This window comes from Triticum urartu, chromosome 3A, assembly GCF_056163025.1.
Source record: "Triticum urartu cultivar PI428250 chromosome 3A, HENAU_Tu73, whole genome shotgun sequence".
Classification (NCBI taxonomy): domain Eukaryota; kingdom Viridiplantae; phylum Streptophyta; class Magnoliopsida; order Poales; family Poaceae; genus Triticum; species Triticum urartu.
In genome coordinates this window covers 413,765,702-413,773,854 of record NC_141875.1, presented here as the reverse complement: position 1 = coordinate 413,773,854, position 8,153 = coordinate 413,765,702, and positions in this window count along the sequence as shown.

The window sequence follows — 8,153 nt, the reverse complement described above, 5'->3', positions numbered from 1 at the left end:
ATTATGTCCTGGAAGCACCGCTAGGTGCAAAGCCCGCTGCAGGAGCAACACCAGATGTTATGAATGTCTGGCAGAGCAAAGCTGATGACTACTCGATAGTCCAGTGTGCCATGCTTTACGGCTTAGAATCGGGAGTTCAACGACATTTTGAACGTCATGGAGCATATGATATGTTCCAAGAGTTGAAGTTAATATTTCAAGCAAATGCCCGAATTGAGAGATATGAAGTCTCCAATAAGTTCTATAGCTGCAAGATGGAGGAGAATAGTTTTGTCAGTGAACATATACTCAGAATATCTGGGTACCACAACCACTTGACTCAACTGGGATTTAATCTTCCTGATGATAGTGTCATTGACAGAGTTCTTCAATCACTGCCACCAAGCTACAAAAGCTTCATGATGAACTATAATATGCAAACAATGGATAAGACAATTCCCGAGCTCTTCACAATGCTAAAGGCCGTGGAGGTAGAAATCAAGAAGGAGCATCAAGTGTTGATGGTTAACAAGACCACTAGTTTCAAGAAAAAGGGCAAAGGGAAGAAGGGGAACTTCAAGAAGAACGACAAGCAAATTGCTACCCAAGTTTAACACCCCGGATGTGATTTACCTAATATGTAATCCAACTCTTGCCATTTCCGGCCTTAAGTTATTTTATTTTCTCGGGTTCGGGTTTTTGTCTCCGTGTGTTGTTGTCGTTGTCATGCATCTCATATCATGTCATCATGTGCATTGCATTTGCATACGTGTTCATCTCATGCATCCGAGCATTTTCCCCGTTGTCCGTTTTGCATTCCGGTGCTTCGTTCTCCTCCGGTGGTCATTTCTAGCTTTCTTTCGTGTGTGGGGATTAAACATTTACAGATTGGACTGAGACTTGCCAAGCGGCCTTGGTTTACTACCGGTAGACCGTCTGTCAAGTTTCGTACCATTTGGACTTCGTTTGATGCTCCAACGGTTAACCGAGGGACCGAAAAGGCCTCGTGTGTGTTGCAGCCCAACACCCCTCCAATTTGGCCCAAAACCCACCAAAACCCTCTCCATCATCAAGAGCGTTCGATCACGATCGCGTGGCCAAAAACCGCACCTCATTTGGACTCTCCTAGCTCCTCCTATGCCTATTTAAAGACCACCCTCTCAAAATTCGCGGTACCACTCTTTCCCTAACCCTAGATCCATCTTCTGTCGCCGCCGGACACGTCCGACCCCTCCCCGGACAAACCGCCGCCGCCAACTGGGGTGCGCCACGTGGCACGGGCGCACCACATCGCCGCCGACTCCGCGCGGGCCCGCTCGGCCCGTGGCCGGCCCCCGCGGCCCGGGATCCGCCGCCGCCGCCCGGGGCTTCGTCTCCCTCGCCCCGCCGCCTGGAACCCCGCCGCCACCGCGCCAGCCGCCACGCGCCATTGCCGCGAGCTCGCCGCCCTTTCGCCGGAGCACCGCGATGCCGGCAGCCCCGCGCCTCCTCGCATCCCCCACGGTGGTCGGAGCCCTCCCCGCCGCCGGATCCGGCCGGGAGAGGCCGGATCTTCCTCTCCCTCGCCTCCCGCCGCTCCATCGAGCTCGCCGGAGCTACAGTGGTCGCCGGACTCGCCTTGGTTCACGTGCCGAGAAACCCTAGATCCGGAGGTCCAAATTTTCTTCTAAGTCCCCGTTTTCCCAGATCCATATGCTCCTGTTCATGGCATCGTAACTTTGCATCCGTAGCTCCGTTTTGGGCATATAGCATATCAAAATGTTCGTCTCAGAGAGTACATCATTTCATTCCATCGCATCATTTTCGTTTGAGTTCATCTTGATGCCTGAAATGCTGTTAGAAGAGTGCTACTTGAGATAATTGTCAGATCTGCTGCTCTATTTAGTCATTTGTCATTTTTTCCATGATTAATGTGTGCATGATATGCCCATGTGTTCTACATATGTTTTGTTAAGGGTTTTGCCATCTTTCTAGAGGTGCAACCCATGTATTTTTGTGATGTGTGTGGTGACTAGCACAAGCTTGCAAAGTGAGGCACTTGGTAATGCTGATTTCAGGGACTTAGCATTTCCACTAAGTCCTTGACCTGTTTATCTCATGTTGCCATATGTTCATGTCGTTTCCTAGTGATCCGTACCTCTTTTGAGGATGATCAGTAAGGATGTTTTATTAATCTTGTAGTGCTCTATCCATCCATGTCTTTGTTTGCAATTATGGAGCACCCTAGCTTGAGTCAATCGAGCTCTACGTTTGCTACTTCGTGAATCTGGGCAGATTGTCTACTTGTTAGCAATTTTGCCGATGATGTTGTAGTTGATCCGTGCATGCTATGCTATTGTTCTTGCCATGTCTAGCTTGAATTTTGTGTATTCTTGATAGATGTATGCTTAGCTTGTCATGACTTGCTCCGTAGTGAGTGCATCGAGCTCATAAACATGCCTACTTGATATCTGTTTTCAGCATGTGCCAGTTTTCACTAAGTCTGAAAACTGATTATGCTTTTGCTATGTTCACATGCTTGCAAATGTGTTTTCTGATCCCTTTTGGCTCAAGGTCACTAATGGACTTTTGTTAAGCCTTTTGAGTAGCTCCATGCCATGTTCATCTTGTTGCATTTATATGGCTACTTGCTGTAAATCGCAGAACGTGGTCATATTTGAATTGCTTGCCATTTTCCAAACCATAACTCCAATTCCGGTGTTCTTTATATCATTTTCAAGCGATTTCATCTCATCTTTCCAGTGGCACACTTGGATTTCATCTCCGAGGCCAAGCATATTTGAATTTGGGAGGCTTGAAAGCAAGTGGTAGGCATCGTAGCATTGGCATAGCAAAAGAGCGAGCATCTAGCAAAGCAAAGATAATAGTGATTTCGAGGGTATGATCATCTTGCCTGCAAAGTTGTCAGAGTTGACTGGATCCTTGAAAGCAAACTCAACGGGCTCCTCGTTAGCGAACTCGTCTCCCGGCTCTACCCAAACAAGACAAACAAGCAAACGGAACACAATCAACCACGTGCAAGGATCAAACAATATGATGCAAACATGGTATGCTATGCGGGATACGATGCGGGATGCATATGCAAGATTTGACAAGGAATGCATGAACCTGGAAATCCAAGTGTGCCACTGGAAAGATAAGATGAAATCACTCAAAAACGATATAAAGATCACCGGAATCGGAGTTACGGTTTGGAAACGGCAAGCAATTCAAATATGACCACGTTCTGCGATTTACAGCAAGTAGCCATATAAATGCAACAAGATGAACATGCTACAACACCCAAACATGGCAACAAAATACATGGCAGGGATGCATTCATGATGCTTAACAAAAGTCTAGCACTGAGCTATGGCCAATTCATCCATTAACCGGTTCAAACAAGCATGGAAAAATGCATATGACAAACAGATCTCAGACTTAGTGAAATTAACACTGTTCTGGAATTTCAGATCAGGTAACACTCTTTGGAGCAACAAAACTACATTCTACAAGACCTTAACATGACAAAGTAAAACATGGCATGGAGCTACTCAAAAAGCTTAACAAAAGTCCCTTAGTGACCTTGAGCCAAAAGGGATCAGAAAACACATTTGCAAGCATGTGAACATAGCAAAAGCATAATCAGTTTTCAGACAGTGAAAACTGGCACATGCTGAAAACAGATATCAAGTAGGCATGTTTACGAGCTCGATGCACTCACTACGGAGCAAGTCATGACAAGCTAAGCATACATCTATTAAGAATACACAAAATTCAAGCTAGACATGGCAAGAACAATAGCATAGCATGCACGGATCAACTACAACATCATCGGCAAAATTGCTAACAAGTAGACAATCTGCCCAGATTCACGAAGTAGCAAAAGTAGAGCTTGATTGACTCAAGGTAGGGTGCTCCATAATTGCAAACAAAGACATGGATGGATAGAGCACTACAAGATTAATAAAACATCCTTACTGATCATCCTCAAAAGAGGCACGGATCACTAGGAAACAACATGAACATATGGCAACATGAGATAAACAGGTCAAGGACATAGTGGAAATGCTAAGTCCCTGAAATCACCATTACCAAGTGCCTCACTTTGCAAGCTTGTGCTAGTCACCACACACATCACAAAAATACATGGGTTGCACCTCTGGAAAGATGGCAAAACCCTTAACAAAACATATGTAGAGCTCAGGGGCATATCATGCACACAAAAATCATGGCAAAAATGACAAATATCTAAATGGAGTAGCAGATCTGACAATTATCTCGAGTAGCACTCTTCTAACAGCATTTCAGGCATAAAGATGAACTCAAATGAAAATGATGCAATGGAATGAAATGATGTACTCTTTGAGACGAACATTTTGATATGCTATATGCCCAAAACAGAGTTACGGATGCAACGTTACGATGCGATGAAAAGGAGCAAATATTCTGCAGACTTAGGAGAAAAATAAAAAGGTCAACCCTAGGGTTTACTGTAGACGTCCAGATCTGGATCGCGGCGCGCTCTTCGATGTTCATCGGAAATGGAGGTCGCCGGAGCGGGGATGACAGCGGCGAGATGCTCTTGGGCCGGATCTCGCCGGATCCGGCCGGCGGGAAGGAGTAGCCGGCTGGTGGGGAGCGCGGCGAGGGCGAACGCGGCGGCCGGAGTGCATCAGCGGCGAGGCGGCGTCGACTGCGAGGCGGCGGCGGGGCACGCACCGGCGTGGGAGGCGGCGAGCGGCGCGAGGAGGAAGAGGCGCGGGGCGGCGCTCGGCTGCGTGCCAGGGAGGGCCGGAGGCGGGCCGCGCGGGCCTCGGCGGCGGCGGGGACAGGCCGGGACACGTGGCAGGCGGAGACAGGCCGGGGGGAGCGGGGCGGACACGTCCGGCACCGGCGGACGTTGTCTGACACGCGGAGGAAGAAGGGAGACTAGGGTTTCGGGGAAGAGATCCGAAAATTTTGGGGAAGGTATATTTATAGAGGTAGAGGGAGCTAGGAGAGTCCAAATGAGGTGCGGTTTTTGGCCACGCGATCGTGATCGAACGCTCTAGATGATGGAGAGGGTTTTGGGCCAACTTGGAGGGGTGTTGGGCTGCAACACACACGAGGCCTTTTCGGTCCCTCGGTTAACCGTTGGAGCATCAAACGAAGTCCAAATGGTATGAAACTTGACAGGCGGTCTACCGGTAGTAAACCAAGGCCGCTTGGCAAGTCTCGGTCCAATCCGGAAATGTTTAATCCCCACACACGAAAAGAAAGGTAGAAATGACCACCGGAGGAGAACGAAGCGCCGGAATGCAAAACGGACAACGGGGAAAATGCTCGAATGCATGAGACGAACATGTATGCAAATGCAATGCACATGATGACATGATATGAGATGCATGACAACGGTAACAACACACGGAGACAAAAACCCGAACCCGAGAAAATAAAATAACTTAAGGCCGGAAACGGCAAGAGTTGGATTACATATTGGGTAAATCACATCTGGGGTGTTACAACACTCCACCACTATGAAAGGATCTCGTCCCGAGATCTAGGACTGAAAGAACGCCGGGTATTCAGAACGGAGGTGATCCTCGTGTTCCCAGGTAGCTTCACGGTCGGAATGGTGTGACCACTTGACTTTGAGGAATTTGATTGACTTGTTGCGAGTCTTGCGTTCAGTCTCTTCAAGAATAGCCACTGGGTGCTCACGATAGGAGAGATCTTCTTGGAGCTCAATGTCCTCGAAGTTGACGGTGCGGTCAGGAGTCTTGAAGCACTTTCGAAGCTGAGAGACATGGAACACATCATGAACATTTGCAAAGTTTGAAGGAAGCTCGAGTTGATAGGCGAGATCTCCTCTCTTGCTGACAATCTTGAAAGGTCCCACGTATCTAGGGGCAAGCTTCCCTTTGATACCGAAGCGACGAGTACCTTTCATCGGAGAGACACAGAGGTAAACATGATCTCGCCTATCAACTTGAATCCGAGAAGCTGAGCTTGGATTTCGAGATCGGAGATCATGTTTACCTCCGCATCTCTCCTATGAAAGGGACTCGTCGCTTCGGTATCAAAGGGAAGCTTGCCCCTAGATACGTGGGACCTTTCAATATTGTCAGCAAGAGAGGCGATCTCGCCTATCAACTCGAGCTTCCTTCAAACTTTGCAAATGTTCATGATGTGCTCCATGTCTCTCAGCTCCGAAAGTGCTTCAAGACTCCTGACCGCACCGTCAACTTCGAGGACATTGAGCTCCAAGAAGATCTCTCCTATCGTGAGCACCCAGTTGCTATTCTTGAAGAGACTAAACGCAAGACTCGCAACAAGTCAATCAAATTCCTCAAAGTCAAGTGGTCACACCATTCCGACCGTGAAGCTACCTGGGAACGCGAGGATCACCTCCGTTCTGAATACCCGGTGTTCCTTCAGTCCTAGATCTCGGGACGAGATCCTTTCGTTGTGGTGGAGTGTTGTAACACCCCGGATGTGATTTACCCAATATGTAATCCAACTCTTGCCGTTTCCGGCCTTAAGTTATTTTATTTTCTCAGGTTTGGGTTTTTGTCTCCGTGTGTTGTTGTCGTTGTCATGCATCTCATATCATGTCATCATGTGCATTGCATTTGCATACGTGTTCATCTCATGCATCCGAGCATTTTCCCCGTTGTCCGTTTTGCATTCCGGCGCTTCGTTCTCCTCCGGTGGTCATTTCTAGCTTTCTTTCGTGTGTGGGGATTAAACATTTCCGGATTGGACCGAGACTTGCCAAGCGGCCTTGGTTTACTACCGGTAGACCGCCTGTCAAGTTACGTACCATTTGGACTTCGTTTGATGCTCCAACGGTTAACCGAGGGACCGAAAAGGCTTCGTGTGTGTTGCAGCCCAACACCCCTCCAATTTGGCCCAAAACCCACCAAAACCCTCTCCATCATCTAGAGCGTTCGATCACGATCGCGTGGCTGAAAACCGCACCTCATTTGGACTCTCCTAGCTCCTCCTATGCCTATTTAAAGACCACCCTCTCAAAATTCGCGGTACCACTCTTTCCCTAACCCTAGATCCATCTTCTGTCGCCGCCGGACACGTCCGACCCCTCCCCGGACAAACCGCCGCTGCCAACCGGGGTGCGCCACGTGGCGCGGGCGCCCCACATCGCCGCCGACTCCGCGCGGGCCCGCTCGGCCCGTGGCCGGCCCCCGCGGCCCGGGATCCGCCGCCGCTGCCCGGGGCTTCGTCTCCCTCGCCCCGCCGCCTGGAACCCCGCCGCCACCGCGCCGGCCGCCGCGCGCCATTGCCGCGAACTCACCACCCTTTCGCCGGAGCACCGCGACGCCGGCAGCCCCGCGCCTCCTCGCATCCCCTGCGGTGGCCGGAGCCCTCCCGGCCGCCGGATCCGGCCGGGAGAGGCCGGATCTTCCTCTCCCTCGCCTCCCGCCGCTCCATCGAGCTCGCCAGAGCTACAGTGGTCGCCGGACTTGCCTCGGTTCGCGTGCCGAGAAACCCTAGATCCGGAGGTCCAAATTTTCTTCTAAGTCCCCGTTTTCCCAGATCCATATGCTCCTGTTCATGGCATCGTAACTTTGCATCCGTAGCTCCGTTTTGGGCATATAGCATATCAAAATGTTCGTCTCAGAGAGTACATCATTTCATTCCATCGCATCATTTTTTTTTGAGTTCATCTTGATGCCTGAAATGCTGTTAGAAGAGTGCTACTTGAGATAATTGTCAGATCTGCTGCTCTATTTAGTCATTTGTCATTTTTTCCATGATTAATGTGTGCATGATATGCCCATGTGTTCTACATATGTTTTGTTAAGGGTTTTGCCATCTTTCTAGAGGTGCAACCCATGTATTTTTGTGATGTGTGTGGTGACTAGCACAAGCTTGCAAAGTGAGGCACTTGGTAATGCTGATTTCAGGGACTTAGCATTTCCACTAAGTCCTTGACCTATTTATCTCTTGTTGCCATATGTTCATGTCGTTTCCTAGTGATCCGTGCCTCTTTTGAGGATGATCAGTAAGGATGTTTTATTAATCTTGTAGTTCTCTATCCATCCATGTCTTTGTTTGCAATTATGGAGCACCCTAGCTTGAGTCAATCGAGCTCTACGTTTGCTACTTCGTGAATTTGGGCAGATTGTGTACTTGTTAGCAATTTTGCCGATGATGTTGTAGTTGATCCGTGCATGCTATGCTATTGTTCT